Below are 14,767 nucleotides of genomic sequence, written 5' to 3'. Positions count from 1 at the left end.
CTATCATAAAAAATTCAAGCAAAGGTTTACACCTGGAGGGAAACTTTCTTTCTTGGTTATCAGGTATAGGAGGGGAGAGGAGGGAAAATTGCTAGCTAGGTAAGAGACTGATTTGGGTGAAGGGAAAGGCAATATACCAACAGTAGGTGACCAACACAATATCACTAAAGAAAAGGAAGACACAATGAAAGGTGCACAAGAGGTACAGACAGCAGAGGTAAATGCTATTACATACACAATACTACATTATCTGTATGTGTTAGACTGGGTTCTCTAGAGAAACAAAACCAGTAAAGCTTATAGAGAGAGAGAAAGGGAAATTTATCTTAGGAAAATGGCTCACACACTTATAGAAGCTGGCAAGTCCAAAGCCCTTGGATTAAATGTCAAGCCAGAGGATATTCCTGACTCATGCAGCTGCAGGGACTGAGGAGCTCAAGGTTGGCAGGCAGTATACTGGTTGTTGACTCCAACGAATGATGAATCCAAGATCTCCAGGCCGAATGGTGGATTGTTTACTCATGGACAGCAAACAGTTGTAGGCAGCACAACAGAATCCTGATCCACAGAAGAGTGTCTCTTTTCCCACGATGTCCATAAATATGCTGGAAGCAGGCCACACCCCTAGGGAAACTCCCTTTCAATGGATTGGCTGCTCAAAACATATACATCTGATCCCATCATTGGAACAACCCACGTCACAATTGCTTAAACCACACAGAATTGTGGTCCAGCCAGGTTGACACACAGCTCCAACTGTCACACTGTAATAACACAATCAATCTATGGATGCATAAATAAGTAGACAGGTATGGGTAGGCAAACAGGAATAAGTGACCATAGGCATGGCAGATGATTTTCTATATACATATTTGTATGTATTACAGGAACTCTGGCAGTGTAGTGGTTAAAGTATTTGGCTGCTAACCAAAAGGTCAGTTGCTCAAACTCACCAGCCACTCCAGCCACTCCACAGAAGAAAGATGGGCAGTCTACTTCAGTAAGATTTACAGCCTTGGAAACCCAATGGGGGTCACTATGAGTAAGAATCGACTCAATGGCAGTGAGTTTTGGCTTTTGGTTTTAATAAATATGTCCATATATATAATAGAGCAAACAGGGGTCAAAGTTATAACTTCTTAGTCACAACTAAACACCTTGAAGGAGTAAGTCATTAGTCCTGTGGGCTTAGGACCATGGTTGCAGGTGACATCAAACTCAGTTGGCATTACATAGTATACCAAAACATTGTTCTACACCCTACTTTGAATAGTAGCAACTGGGATCTTAAAAGCTTGTGAGCAGCCATCTAAGATGCAACTATTGGTCTCTCCTCAACTGAAGCAAAGAAGAGTGAAGAAAATCAAAGATGATCGGAAACGATTAGTTCAAGGGACTAGTGGACAATAAGAACCTCAGCCTACATAGTCCTGTGACGAGAACTAGATAGTACCTGGCTACCACTGCCAATCACTCAGAAAGGGATCAAAATTGGAGATCCCGGATAGAGTGGGGAAAGAATGTGGAATAAAACTCAAAATCTTAAAAAAAAAAAAAAAGATCAGGCTTACTGGTCTGATAGAGACTGGTGAGACCCCTGAAACTATGGCCCCTAGTCACCCTTCAGGCCTGGAATTGAACTCACTCTCGTGGTTTAATTTTCAGCAAAGCACCAGGAAGATGCATTCCTCAGAACAATCAACCATAGGAAATCAGAAGTGCAGCATTTGGGCAGGTAGAAAGCTCAGAAATCAGGAATGCATAGAAAAGAAGGACACGGAAAAAGGTAACCACGGGGAGAAAGTGGGCAGAAAGCTGTGAGGATTACAATCAGTATTATGGAACAAAATGTGTATGAACAGTTGCAAGGAAAATGAACTTGCTCTGTAAACTCTCATCCACAGTATAATAAAAAGTAAAAAGAAGAAGAAGAAAAAAAAGATAAGTTTACCAGTAACGTGATGTGACACTGCAAGGTTTCTAACCTATAAAGAGTTAAAAAAAAAAAAAAAAAAAGTTTCCATTTTATTCAAAGGGGAATGTTTATTTAAAATGAAAAAAAAATATTACAAAAAATGCAAATTATAAAAAGTAACAAATATGACAAACATCTTGTCTTAGTTACTTAGTGCTGCTATAACACAAATACCACAAGTGGGTGACTTTAAAGAGGAGAAGTCTATTTCCTCACAGTTCTGGAGGCTAGAAATCCAAATAAGGATCTCAGTTGTGTAGGAAGGTGGACCATGATTCCTCCCAAGTAGATAGTCCTGGGAGTTCCTTGATTCCTTGGCTTGTAGAAAATTCTCACATGGCATCTGCCTTCCCTCATGTGTGTGTTTGTCTATGTCTATGCTGCTCTTTTTATAACTCAGAAGTGATTAGATTTAGGATCTACCCTACACTGGTATGACCTCAACTGACTGACTGACTACATTAGACTACATTTGTGGAATGTGATTACATTACATTAATTACATTATGGAAGGTGATTACATTACATTACATCCACAGGAATAATACTGCAACACATATTTTGGGAGAAGACAATTCAATCCATAACATAGCACCACATCCAGGAAACTTTTTTTTGTTTAAATTTTTATTGTGAATTGGGTGAAAGTTTACAGGGCAAACTCATTTTCCATACAGCAGTTCATACACACTTTGCTTCATGACATTGACTGCAATTTCCCACAATGTAACACCTTTCCTCCCACTCCCTCCCTGCAGCCACTGCCTTCCTGTGTCTCTCCCTCCCACACATTCCTGCCCAGCCCCAGCTATCTTCCTGTGCAAATAGCACCCTTCTGTTCTCCCAAGACTGATCACTCCAAGGAGTGTATCCACCTGATGCAAATGTTCAGCCCATATGCCTGTCCATTGTTCAGCTGGAAGCCATGAGAGTGAACCCAATTCCAGACTTGAATGGTAATGAGGGGCCATAGTCAGAGGTCTCACTATGCTCCACCAGACCAGAAAACCTGGTCCTTTTCATGATTCGGAGTTTTGTTCCACATTGTTCTCCCACTCCATCCAGGATCTCCTGCACTGATCTCTTTCCAAGTGGTTGACAATGGTAGCCAGGCACCATCTAGTTCTTCTGGTCTCATGATCATATAGGATGAGGTGCACATGGTCCATCAGTCCCTTAGACTGATTGCTCAGGAAACTTATTTTTATTGGCTGTCAGACACATGTCTATAATACTTTTTTTCTACCTTTTTATTTTGCTGCAAGTCATTGATTTTCTCTTCATCTGAATATTTTGTAATAATATTTTCTACAGATTCAATCTTCTAGTATGGATGATGGAAACTTTTTTTTTTTTTTAATTCTTTTTAGTTCAGAAAACTTGCAATGTAACAACACATTACTGGTAATATACACTTTTTTGGAATTGACAAATTTTGGGAAAACCTCTATTAAGTTTCTTTCTCATATGCAATGTAAAATTTTAGGGAATTCCAAGTTTTCTTGCATGGTGAATAATCCTAAACACTCTTTAATTGATGATGCTCATTAAACAGTTTTTTGTCTGTGTCCTCATTACAGTGGTGCATTGTGAATTTTGTGTTGTCCTCAGCAATGTATTTGTGTCAAATTGGAAGAAAGTAATAAGAATCAGTATGGATGTGATTGGGTGAGGCCATTTCTGGTTGAAGGAAGAGCACAAGCAAAGGAAATGTCCAGTGAATACAGTAATCCAGGCTGGAGGAGTGGAATATATCAGAAGGGCCACATGAACCATGAGATCAGAAAGGTGGGGAATGATGTTCCATGTGGGACAGAGCTCCACCATGCCTTTAAGTTAAGGATCAAAGGCCTGTTAATTGTTCACTGAGCATATGAAAATAGATGGTATATAATGGATAAATAATGTGCATTCGAAAAAACTGTCTTAATTACCTAGGGTTGCTGTAACAGAAATATCACAAGTCGATGGCTTTAACAAACAGAAATTTATTCACTCACAGTTTAGGAGGCTAAAAGTCCAAACTCAGGATACCAGCTCCAGGAGAAGGCTTTTTCTCTCTGTTGGCTCTAGGGGAAGGTCCTTGTCATCAATGTTCCCCTAGGTCTAGGAGGTTCTCAACACAGGGACCCTGGGTCCAAAAGATGTACTCTGTTCCTAGCTCTTCTTTCTTGGTGGTACTGAAGTCCCTCTCTCTCTTTTCTCTACTTTACTTCTTGTACAGCAGTGACTCAAGAAACATCCTACTCTAACCTTACCTCAATAACATAACAAACAGAACTTAATCCTCATTAATATGACCTAATGCTACCCCTTTTCATGAAATTCCATTAAATAGAACACATACAGATGAATATTCTAGGCATTATTGAGTTGAAATGGACTGGTATTGTCGATTTTGAATCACACAAACATACAGTCTACTATGCTGAGAATGAAACTGAAGAGGAATGGCATCACATACATCATCAAAAAGAACATTTCAAGATAATACCCATTTGGCTACAAGAATGACCAATTAATATGACTAATGTATGCACCAAATGCTAATGCCAAAGATGAAAACATTGAAGACTTTTATCACCTTCTGCAGTCTGAAATTGATCAAACATGCAACCAAGATGCTTTGTCAATTGCTGGTGATTGGAATGTGAAAGTTGGAAACAAAGATGAATAATCAGTGGCTGGAAAATAAGGACTTGGTGATAGAAATGACACCAGAGGTTGCAAGATAGAATTTTGCAAGACCAATGACTTATTCATTGCAAATATCTTTTCTTTCAACAACATAAATGAGGACTATACACATGGTCCTCACCCAGTAGAATACACATGAATCAAATCTGTGGAAAGAGATGATGGAGAAGCTCAATATCAACAGTTGGAACAAGTCAAGGGATGACTATAGAACAGACCATCAATTACTCATTTGCAAGTTCAAGTTGAAGCTGAAGCAAATTAAAACAAGGAGAGTCAAAGTACGATCTTCAGTACATCCCACCTGAATTTGACACATTGAACACCAATAAGTGAACACTAGATAAGCTGTTGAATAGCATCAAGGATATCATACATGAAGAAAGCAAAAGGTCATTAAAAAGACAAGAAAGACAGAAAAGACCAAAATGGATGTCAGAAAAGGCTCTGAAACTTGCTCTTGAATGTAGAGTAGCTAAAGTGAAAGGAAGAAATAATGAATTGAAAAAGCTGAACAGAGGATTTTGAAGGGCATCTTGAAAGACAAAGTGTTATCACGAAATGTGCAAAGACCTAGAGTTAGAAAACAAAAAGGGAAGAACATGCTCAGCATTTCACAAGCTAACAGAACGGAAGAAAAAAATTCAAGCCTCAAGTAGCAATATTGAAGGATTCTATAATAAAATATTGAACAATGCAAGTAGTATCCAAAGAAGATGGAAGGAATACACAAAGTCACTATACCAAAAAGAACTGGTCAATGTTCAACCATTGCATGAGGTAGTATATGATCAAGAACTGATGGTACTGAAGGAAGAAATACAAGCTGCACTGAAGGCAATGGTGAAAAGCAAGCCTCCAGGAGTTGACAGAAAACCAATTGAGATGTTTAAACAAATGGATAGAACTCTGGTACTGCTCCCTTGTCTATGCCAAGAAATTTGGAAGACAGCTACCCAGCCAAATGACTGGAAGGGATCCATATTTGTGCCCATTCCAAAGAAAGGTGATCCAACAGAATGTGGAAATTGTTGAACAACATCATTAATATCACATGCAAGTAAAATTTTGCTGAAGATAATTCAAGGATGGATAGAGCAGTATATTGACAGGGAACTCCCAGAAATTCAAACAAGATTCAGAAGAGGATGTGGAATGAGGGATATCATTGGTGATGTCAGATGGAGCTTAGCTGAAAGCAGAGAATACCAGAAAGATGTTTACCTGTGCTTTATCGACTATGCAAAGGCATTAGACTCTGTGGATCACAACAAATTATGGATAATATTATAAAGAACGGGAATTACAGAACACTTCATTGTGCTCACGTAAAACGTGTACAAAAGACCAAGAGGTTGTCATGCAACCAGAACAAGGAGAAACTGCCTGGTTTAAAATAAGAAAAGTTGTGTGACAAGATTATATCCTTTCACCTTATTCAATCTGTATGTTGAGCAAATAATCCAAGAAGCTGGGCTATGTGAAGAATGCAGCAACAGGACTGGAGGAGGACTCATTAGCAACCTGCTATATGCAGAAGACCTAACCTTGCTTGCTGAAAGTGAAGAAGACTTGAAGTACTTACTGGTGAAGATTAAAGACTACAGTCTTCAGTATGGATTACACCTCACCTTAAAGAAAACAAAAATCCTCAGAACTGGACCAATAAGCAACATCACAATAAATGGAGAAAAGATTGAAGTTGTCAGAGATTCCATTTTAGTTGGAAGCAACAGTCAAGAAATCAGACATGGTATTGCACTGGGCAAATCTGCTGCAAAAGACCTCTTTAAAGTGTTACAGAGCAAAGATGTCACTTTGAAGACTAAGATGTGCCTACCACAAGCCAGGTATTTTCAATCACCTCATATGCAGAATGCTGGACAATGAATAAGGAAGACCAAAGAAAAGTTGATGTCTTTGAATTGTGTTGGTGAATACTGAAAATACCATAGACTGCCAGAAGAATGAATAAATCAGTCCTGGAAGAGGTGCAGCCAGAATGATCTTTAGAAGCAAGAAATAGAGACTTCATCTCACCTACTTTGGTCATGTTGTCAGAAGGGACTATTCCCTGGAGCAAGATATCATGCTCGGTAAAGTAGAGGTTCATTGAAAAGGGGGGAGGCTGGAAGAACCGCAACAAAATGGATTGACACAGTGGCTGCAAAGATGGGATTAAGCACAGCAAGGATTGTGAGGACTGGGCAGTGTTTTATTCTGTTGTATATATGGTCGCTATGAATCAGAACCAACTCAATGGCACCTAACAACAACAATATTAGACTCAAGGAGTTTCTGAGCGGGGCAAATGGTTAACTTGCTAGGCTGCTGATCAAAAAGTTAAGGTTCAAGTTCACCCAAAGGCACCTCAGAAGAAAGACCTGGAAATCTACTTCTGAAAAACAGCCATTGAGCCCAGTTCTACTCTGACACAAATGGGGATGCCATGGGCAGGAATTAACTCAACAGCAATTGGAACAGGTTCAAAGGTTGCACTGGCACTCAGGAGTTAAAAGACCAAGAAATAAACTGGCCAGTTAGTGCAGAGGAAACTGAGAGTCCCACCCAAAATAAATAAATAGTAACACTCACTGCCATCTAGTAGATTCTAACTATAGGAAATCCCCATTGGGTTTTCAAGGTGGTAAATCTTTATGAAAGTAGATTGCCCCATCTTCCTTCCATGAAGAAGCTGGTGAGTTTGAACAACAAACCTTCTGGTTAGCAGTCAAATGCTTTAGGCACTGTGTCACAAGAGCTCCTTGAGAGTCCCATATATCTCTCCCCTTGAGAGTCTGTCCTTGAGAGCTGGTAGTTTATCATTTTTATCAATCAGCTAAATGCTGATTATGCATTTGACTTTGGTATGTTAGATATTAAAAATTATAATATCAATTATGATAGTCTTAATGGCTATCAAGGCATTGCCCTGGTGACACAATGTTTAAGCACTTGGCTGCTAACCAAAAGGTCAGCAGTTTGAACTCACCAGCTGCTCTGTGGGAGAAAAATGTGGCAGTCTACTTCTGTAAAGATTGTTGTTGTTGTTATTAGGTGCTATCAAGTTGGCTCCAATTCATAGCAACCCCATGTACAACAGAATGAAACACTGCCCAGTCCTGCACCATCCTCACCATCCTTGCTATGCCTGAGTCCATCATTGCAGCCACTGTGTCCATCCATCTCATTGAGCGTCTTCCCTTTTTCACTGACCCTCTACTTTACCAAGCATCATTTCCTTCTCCAGGGAATGGTCTCTCTCACTACATGACCGAAGTAGGTGAGACGAAGCCTGGCCTTTCTCACTTCTAAGGAGCATTCTGACAGCACTTCTTCTAGGAGAGATTTGTTCATTCTTCTGGCAGCCTATGGTAGTTAAGTTTGTGTGTCAACTTGGCTGGGTCTGGTTTTGAGTGGCTGGGCAGCTGGATGTAGTATTCCCCATGATGAGACCGATAATCACCTCCATGGTGGAATCTACTGTGAGCAGCTGAGTAGCTGCCTTAGGGATGTGGTCTGCTTACTGTATATAAGGAGAAGCCTTGGGGAACTGTTTCTAGCTCATGGCATGCTTGAATCCTGCATGTAGCTCTGTCATTGTTCAGCAGCCTGCCATGCTGTGCTGACCTTGGGACTTTCAATGGACTTGAATTAATGGCCTGCTGCATGGTTTGGTAACATCGGGACTGTGCCTTTTTATTTGTCGACCTTGGGCTTGTTAGCCTCAGCAGCCAGTATCTGCCTGAGTGAAGAGATGCCTCTAGCTTCAGTCAGCTGGGAGCGAGGTCAAGGGGCTTCCACACAGCCCCTAGAGGCTAGTACTTTGAACTTGGACTTCTAGCCTCCCAAACTGTAAGAGAATAAACTCCTGTTTGTTGCCATCCCCTTTGTGGTATATTCCTGTCAGAGTGGCACTGTTGTTGTTATGTGTCATTGAGTTGGCCCCAATTCATAGCGACCCCTCCTTGGGTTTCTGAGGCAGTGTCGCTACGGAAGTAGATTGCCCAACCTTCCTTCCGAGGAGTGGCTGGTGGGTTTGAACTGCCAGCCTTCTGGTTAGCAGTCAAGTGTCTTAGGCACTATGCTACCAGAGCTCCCTCAGAGCAGCACAAGGTAACCAAAATATCTATTTTATCAGAGATTAATATCGCCACTCCTGCTCTATTTTGATTATTGTTTGCTTGATATTTTTCCCATACTTTGAATTTTATTTATGCCTTTGTGCCTGATGTGTGTCTATTTTAGACAGCATATTAATGGGTCTATTTTAAATTCATTCTGCCATTCTCAATCTCTTTAGTGGTCCATTTAAGCCATTTCCATTGAGTGTGCTTATCAATCGGTTTGAGTTTACTGCTGTCATTTGTTGTGTTTTCTTTTGTGTGTGTGTGTGTGTGTTGTTGATTGTTTCTTTGTTCTGCTTTTCTGTGCTGAATTCTTTATGTTTGTGGATTTTCCTTTCCTTTCATTGTTTTTGATTTTGTGTTATTGAGTCTTTAAATTTTTCTTCTTTATTTTGATGAGTAGGTTTGTTAACTAATGTGTTAGACTGGGTTCTCTAGAGAATGAAAACCAGTAAAACTGAGAGAGAGAGAGAGAGAGAGAGAGAGAGAGAGAGAGAAATTTATCTTAGGAAAATGGCTCACACACTTAATAGAAGCTGGCAAGTCCCAAGTTTTTGAATCAAACGTCAAGCTGGAGGCTTTTCCCAACTCATGCAGTGCAGCTGCAGGGGCTGAGGAGCTCAAGCTTGACAGGCAGCATACTGGCTGTTGACTCCAACGAATGACGAATCCAAGATCTCCAGGCCGAATGGTGGATTGTTTGCTCACAGCCAGTTGTAGGCAGCACAACAGAATCCCAATCCACAGAAGATGTCTCTTTTCCCAGGGTGTCTATAAATATACTGGAAGCAGGCCACACCCCTAGGGAAACTCCCTTTCAACGGATTGACTGCTCAAAACATAGTCATCTGATCCCATCATGGGAATAACCACATCACAACTGCTTCAACTACACAGAATTGTGGTCCAGTCAAGTTGACACACAGCTCCAACTATCACAACCTTCTTTCTGGTTATCTCAAAATTTACCTTTATCTTCCTAAGTGTAATATAGTCTTGTATATCTTGATTTTGCCTTGACTTACTCTCTATATAAAAGTTTTACAACTACACATTTATTCCCCCTTTTTGTTTAGATGTTATCATCATTTACAGATTGACATCTCTGGTTCTCTGTTTCAGTCTTTTAGCTTTGTTGAGAATTCTTTATTTGGGATAGTATCTGGCTGATGCTGTCCTGCGTCCTGATCACAGGTTGTCTGATGTTGTTGGTTCTCTCTCCAAAGGATCCCCTTTAATATTACTTGTAAGGTTAGTCTGGTTTTACAAATTCCCATAATTTCTATTTGTCTGGAAATGTCCTAATTTCACCACCATATTCGAAAGACAATTGTGCTGGATGTGGAATTCTTGATTGGCAATTTTTCCCTTTTAAGATTTTCTCTATGTTATCCTATTGCTTTCTTGCCTGAAAGGTTTCTGCTGAGTAATCAGAGTTTAGTCTCATTTACTCTCCTTTGTAGATGACTCTTCCTTTTTCCTTAGCTTCCTTTAGGATTCTTTCTTTGTCTTTGGTTTTGGTGAACTTAATTATAATATGTCTTGATGACTTAATTTTAGAGTCTATCCTGTAAGCAGTTCATTGAGCTTCTTGGATAGATATCTTCTCAACTTTCATGATATTAGGGAAGGTTTCTGCTAGCAAATCTTTGACAATTCTCACTGTGTTTATTTATTTATTTGCCTCCTCCTGTTCTGAAACACCAATCATAAGTAAATTTTTCCTCATTAGTGTTCCACATAATTCTTAGGCTTTGTTCATTCTTTTCCCCTCAAACAGATTGGTAGCAAGGATTTGTTTTCTAATTTGCTGATACAGTCTTCCATTGATTCAGCTCTGCTCCTATGTCCTTCTATTGGGTTGTATTTTTCTGAAATTTTGCTGTTAATCTTTTGGATTTCTAGTTGCTGTTTTTGTATAGTTTCTAATTATCTATTTATTTTGTCATTGTGTTCTTGTAGTGATTTCCTGAATTCTTCTATTGCTTTGTCTGTGTTTTTCTTGGTTTTGTTTATGTTTTCCTTTATCTCTTCCTTGATATCTTGGAGAATCCCATATATTAGTCTTTTGGATTCCTTCTCAGGTAGTTCTACTACTATTGCTTTCTCTGGTAGATTTTCTGGTTCTTTATTTTGGTCACTTTCTGGAACCATCTGGTCCTGCTTCTTTATTTGATTTGATATTGACTGTTGGGAGCTCTGGCGGCATAGTGCCTAAGGCATTTGACTGCTAACCAGAAGGCTGGTGGTTCAAACCCACCAGGCACTCCTCGGAAGGAAAGTTGGACAATTTATTTCTGTAGTGATAGTGCCTCGGAAACCCAAGGAGGGGTCGCTATGAGTACGATCCGACTCAACAGCAGTGAGTTTGATTTTTTTTAGTTTTGTTGTCCCTGAGGCATTAAGGTCTTATTTTATTTATTTATTATGTTTGTTTGCTCCATCTTAATCTCTATATTGTTTTATGCTGATATTTCTGTGTAGATGGAGTGTGGTGCTACTCTGTTCTCTAGTCTGGTCACCCTGGAGCTATCACTACTTGGGTGGGACAGTGGGAGGGTATGTGAACATGGGTTTCTCTGTTCACTGATCTTGTAGGGCAGCTGAGGATGTAGTTAGAGGTGCTGGTGAGGTGATGTGTCTGTCCAGCCAGTGACCTGGGGATGGGCACTGGGAGCATTGTCACTGGATACTGGATTGGGTGTTATGTATGTGTACTGCCAGTTGCCAGGTGGTCAGGATAAGGGTGCCCAGGTCATTGGTCACTGGGTGAGTGGCAAGGAAACTCTCACTGACAATCCTGACAACCCTGTGCCGGGGTGGTAAGAATGAGCACAAGCTTCCAGTTTCAGGAGAGGGGTGGTGCAGGGGGTTAGTTAGAGGGGATGTCACCAGTCCATGGGCACACATTAGTAGGGTGTGTGTCCCTGTCCACTAGAGTGTGATGTTGAAGAGGGTATACCACCAATCCTTAGGTCTCTGATGCAGATTTCTAGTTGCTGCCACCAGTCTGAGGGCCCCTGATGCAAGTGGCTAGACATAGGAGCAGATGCCTTCAGTGTGTGGGCCCTTGGTGCCAGTAGCTGGGGGAAGCGGCAGGAGCTACTGGTGTGTGATCCCCCAATGTAGTCAGTTGGGCATAAGAGTGGAGACCACTGATCTTCAGGCCCTGCAATGCAGTTGGCCAGATGGAAGAGGTACTGCCACTTGTTGCCATACCCCCAGCACTGATGGCTAGCCAGAGAAGAGAATGCCTTCAATCCATGGGCCCCAGTTTGGGTGGCGGGGCTTAAGAACTGGTGTCACTGGTCAACAGGCTCCCAGGTGTGTGTGGGTGGATGGAGGAAGGGATACTACCAGTCTCCGGGCCCCCAGCACCAACAGCCAGGTGGAGAAGTGAGCACCTACAATCCACAGGCCCCGGGTCAGGTGGCTGGGCTCAGGAATTGGTGCTACCAGTCCACAGATCCCCAGCATGGATGTGTGGGCTGAAGAGATGCCACCAGACCACTGGTTCCTACCACGAGTGGTTGGGTGAAGAAGCAGCTGTCATTGGATAACAGCCCCTGGTGCAGTTGGGAGAGCAAAAGGGTATGGTGTCATTCTAGGGCCCCCGCAGTGTGCATTGTTATGTGGAGATACTGATGCTGTTGGTCTGCAGGTCCTAAGAGCAAGTGGCTGAGCCAAGGGGTACCAGCTGGTCCATGGACCCCTGGATCTGGGGATGGGATGGTGCCACTAGACCGTGATCAATGTGTGGAGGGGAAGGATAATGAGGCAGTAGGGGAGCACCACCAGTCCATGAGCCTCTGGCTGGGAGGGTGTTGGAGAGGCGCAGTGGTTGAGGTGAGTGTACTTAACTTTCACAGGGCAAGGAGCACTCCTCCCTGGGTCTGGACATAGATGTAGAGTCACTCCTGCTTATCTGCACCAGATAATGGGTGCTTTGCCTACAAATGCTGCATGCTTTGTCTCAATATGGATGTGCTGTGCAGGTTCATCTGGCAGGGCACTGGTGATCAGTAGTTCTCCATGTCTGCTATTTTTGTATACTCTGACCTTCCATTTGACACTTGGTCCAATTCTTCAGCTTTACCTTCAATGGTAAGGATTCCAAAAGTGTCATCTACCCAATGCACTTATTTTCTCAGATCTTTTTTGTAATAGGGACGTTATGAGGCATGTAACACCATCATCTTGGACCGCCTCACCACCTTTATTATTTTAAAACCTCCAGACTACATCTGAAGATTTGTGAAAATGAATGGGGGGCTGGCTAGCCCACAGAACTTACCTAGTAAACTGATATCAGCTGATTTCAGGAAGGAGGACACAACTTAATAATATTAAGATTAGTCAATGGTTAATTTTCTATTTCCTCCTTAAAAACTCATTATAACCGGCCTAAGATGAGCCTTCCTATTTTTCTGAAAAGAGAAGTTTCCCTGTATATGTACAGATTAACTGCCTGAATAAACTCTATATGCTTTCATTCTTCTTGTGCTTCAGTTATTTTGATAATATATAAGAAACTTTCTCATTCCTTTTTTTTTCACAGCTGTATAAAACTTTATTACATGCTATGATAAACAATGCTACAATAGTTAAGCTTGTCCATGCATTATTTGCATGAGTCAAAATATATCTTTCCTCTTTGGTCAAAGGATATGTGTATTTGCAATTTTGATTAACAATATCAAAACGCCTTACAGAAATGACTTCAACACACACTCTCACCAGCAGTATGAAAACATTTTTTGTTTGTTTGTTTGTTTTGCACAAGCTCCAACAAGTTGGTTTTCAAACTTTTGGATATATTCCTCAACGTAATAGGTGAAAAATGGTTCTTTCAGCATCGTTTCTATTTACATTTGCATTTCTTTTTTTATGAATGACATTTAGCATCTTTTAAAATATCATATCTATTTGTTTTTCCTTTTCTATGACCTAGATGTCCATATCATTTGCTCTTTTTTCTATAGTGTTATTAATTTTTTTCTTGTTGAATCATGGGAGCTCCTTATACATTCACCTTTGCCTGTGATATGAGGTGCACATACTTGTCCCAGTTTCTGATTGTCTTTTCACTCTGCTTATGATAGCTTTGCCAACAAAAATGTTTAATTCTTATATAGTAAAATTTACTAGTATTTCTATTAATGTCCTTTTGTGACTTTTGTGCTTTATGCCATAGTTAGACTAACCTTTCACACTCCATAACTAAAAAGTCTACTCATTGCTTTTTCTAATACTTCGTGGTATTCCCTTCCCTTTTCTTAATATTTGAATATTGAAGTAAAGCCTTATACACTTAATATTTTTCCAGATGACTATCTAGTTTTTCCAGTAACATCAATTGCACAACTCTTATTTTCCCTATGATTTTTAAAGTTACTTTTGTTGTTGTTAGTTGATGTTGAGTTGGATCTATAAGCTTTCAATGGCTGAATTTTGGAAGTACATTGCCAGGCCTTTCTTCCTAGAAAAGGTTATATATACAATAGTTTGTATATTTTCACCACAATAATAATAATAATAAGCCTAAAAAAATAAAAAAGGAATCCAGAGAGCCCCATTCTTTCCTGTACAGTCACACATTCACTTCCCCAACACCCAGAGGCATATCTACAGAAAATAACATCTATGGCAATTAGTTTTAAATTGCTGAATGATCTCTCACAGCTGGCAATGGAAACTGTGATGGTGAATAGAAACTGCTCAATGGTGCGTTCCCCCCAGTGGTACCTCACCACTTAATCAGGAAACTCCACTGAAACTCATCCACCATGGGTGACTGCTGGTATTTGAAATACCAGTGGCATGGCTTCCAGCATTGTAACAACATGCAAGGCACCACAGTATGACAAACTGACAGACAAGTGGTGGAAAATTACCCTTATCATGTACTAAATTCTTCTATGTATGTAAGTCTATTTCTGGACTATCTATTCTGCTCATTTGGTATGTT

The sequence above is a fragment of the Orycteropus afer genome, unplaced genomic scaffold, assembly GCF_000298275.1.
Source record: "Orycteropus afer afer isolate SDZICR_OR568_19922 unplaced genomic scaffold, OryAfe1.0 scaffold00052, whole genome shotgun sequence".
In the NCBI taxonomy this organism is placed as follows: domain Eukaryota; kingdom Metazoa; phylum Chordata; class Mammalia; order Tubulidentata; family Orycteropodidae; genus Orycteropus; species Orycteropus afer.
Note: the sequence above shows the minus strand (reverse complement) of the source record.